Below are 3,057 nucleotides of genomic sequence, written 5' to 3' on the forward strand. Positions count from 1 at the left end.
CAGCCGCATTTTGATGGGGGCGAAATGCGAAAACACCCGTGTACTTAGATTTAGGTGCACGTTAAATAACCCCAGGTGTTCCGAATTTCCGGAGCCCCCCACTACGGTGTGCCTAATAATCAGATCATGGTTTTGGCACGTAAAACCCCATAATTTAATAAATATTTTTAATATATCGATCTTAGCCTCCGGGAGGTATCTCACCGAGCTGTCCACGAACATAACTCGTTTCACCTGCCCCGTCATGCTTTTTGGAGGTACCAAACTTATCCTTACTAGCACACGGTCCGCACCAGTGTCTCTTAATACAGCAGCCTCCTTTCCTTCTTCTTTACCTTCTACCAGAGGCATATCTCGGTCTTTACTATCGACAATGGCTACACTTACGACCTCAAATATTTCCTTTTCTTCAGACCTGCGAGCCTCGCTAGTTTCGCTAGGGGCTATAATCGTTCACACTTCTCGTGGTCTGCGTTTGCAATCCTCAGTTTTGTGTCCATTCTTGTTACACCATTCACAATATTTCCGTTCACGTTGGTCATCACGTCTCGCACTACAATGAATTGCCCTGACGACCAGCGACGGTCACAGAGAAAACAGCTCTGCTGTCCTCTGCACCCATCCATTTGGGGTTTCTCTCTCAGCTCATCTTCCTCTGAAATGGGAGCATCTGTAACCTACTTTTCTAAATTTATCAATGCATGCGCCTATACAAACTGGTCTGTTTGCTCTGCTATCTCCTCCACAGTCTGTAGTTTTCTTTTTGAGAAATATGGCCAAACCATTGCTACATCTGGCCAGGAATTGCTCACCCACAACTTTGTCTAGAACTCCTTTATATGCTTTTTTCCCTTTCGGACAGATCTATCCACCTATCAAAATGGTTTGTCAGACGGCATGCGAACCGCTTTTCTATTTCAGAATCTTCTGGCTTGCACAGTCTGAACTTTCCCGAAAACCTTCAGGGATCAACTTGATCTTTGTAATAAAGTTTTTTTTTACTTTCTCATAGTCTAACGATTCTTCTGCTGGCATCCGGCCAAACACACTCAGAGCCTCCCCTACTAAACACAGGCTCAGGATGCTGGCCCACTTGCTCTTCTCCCAGCCTTGCCTGATTGCGGTCCTCTCAAACTGATGCAAATACGCATCTAGGTCACCCCTTCGCTCATAGAAAGGTGCCATTAGTTTCCTGCGGCAAATTTGCCGCGGTCTCGGAGAAGGTGAGTCGGATGATGCCAACCTTGATGTGCTAGTTGCTTCACGGGAACCCGCATTCATTTGCGCTAGATTAGTCATCACTAACATTTATATTAAATGCGAAGCATTTCTTGGCGAACATTTGCCACTTTAAAAGTACCTACCTACCTACCTGCCTGCTTGCCTGCCTGCCTTGCCTTGCCTTGCCTTGCCTATCTATCTATCTATCTATCCGCCTACGTCTTGGTGCTCTCATGCTCTTATCGATAACTTGGTAGGTACCAAAAGTGGCATAGTATGACAACAGTGTACGCCGAACATAAATTAAAGGTCATGACACATTTCATGACATGCGTGTCACATAGGTCATCAAACAGCCGCTTAAAATGACAATGACCCAGCAATAAAGCCGCCATTTCCCACGCCCTGTGGAAATCGATGTTATGCGAAGTAGTGTACGGGGAGCCTATCAAATTAAGGAAACAACCTTGATAGCACCAAGACTTAGGCGGCTGTTTCATGACCTGCATTACACGCATGTCTGAGCACTCCTGTCGGCTAGGCCTAAGAGCCCTTAAGGCGAAATCCTAAGTCATGCTCATGAATATGTCTTCGACCATCAATCTTTAGCTTTTCCTTCACATAGTACAACCTCCGAACCCATTAAATTGGTTCGTGAGTGTTGATCTTCTTTTCGCGGAGGCATTGTCATTTTTGTTGAGTCATGGTCATGACTATTACTTCTACCCCCATTCTTTAGTGTTGCTTTCGTTTAGTATGCACGTCCGAACTCCTTTCAGTGGTTTTTGAGTGTTAATCTTTTTCGTTTTGTCGTTTTCATTTTTGCGGAGTCATGCTAACGACTATCACTTCTACCATCATCCTTTCGTGTTTCATTTACTTAGTTCCCACGTCCGAACGAATTTCAGTGGTTCTTTTAGCTATGCCTTAAAGACCTTAAGGCGAAAGCCTTAGTCATGCTCATGACTATTACTTCGACCACCAATGTTTCGCTGTTTCCATCACTTAGTAGCACATCCGAGCCCATTACATTAGTTTTTGAGTGTTAATCTTTCGCTGAGTCACACAATTTTGCTAAGTCACGGTCGTGACTATCTATGGCTTCTACCACCGTCCTTTACTGTTTCACTTACTGAGTACCCACGTGCGAACCCATTTCAGTGGTATTAGAGCGTTAATCTTTTTTTCTGAGTCATTGTCATTTTTGCTTAGTCATGCTCATGACTGACTTCTACCATCGTCCCTTAGTGTTTCCCTCACTTAGTGCCCACATCAGAACTCATTTCAGTGGTTTTTCAGTGTTAATGTATTGCGCTGAGTCATTGTCGATTTTGGTGGGTCAGGCTCAAGACTATGACTTCTATCATCATCCTTTAGTGTTTCCTTCACTTACTACCCACGCGAGGAACCAATTCGGTGGTTTTTGAGTGTTAATGTGTTTTTCACTGGGTCATTGTCATTTTAGGCGGGTATTTCGTGACCCACATGGCACACATGTCATGAAATTCATGTCATGACCTGTCATTTATGTTCGTCATACACTGTTGTCATACTATGCCAATTTTGGTAAAAGGGAAGGTAACGATACCACCAATAGAGCACCAAGACCTAGGCGGCTAGATGGATACTGTCAAAGTGGCAAGTGTTCACCAAGAAATGCTTCGCATTTAATATGGATCTCGGCAGGCCATGTAATGCGTAGGATGGATAACCGGTGGACCATTACAGAATGGGTATACCAGGAGAAGGGAAGCGCAGTCGAGGACGGCAGAAAACTAGGTGGAGTGATGAAATTAGGAAATTTGCAGGTGCAAGTTGGAATCAGCTAGCGCAAGA

Source organism: Dermacentor silvarum, chromosome 3 (assembly GCF_013339745.2).
Source record: "Dermacentor silvarum isolate Dsil-2018 chromosome 3, BIME_Dsil_1.4, whole genome shotgun sequence".
Classification (NCBI taxonomy): Eukaryota; Metazoa; Arthropoda; class Arachnida; order Ixodida; family Ixodidae; genus Dermacentor; species Dermacentor silvarum.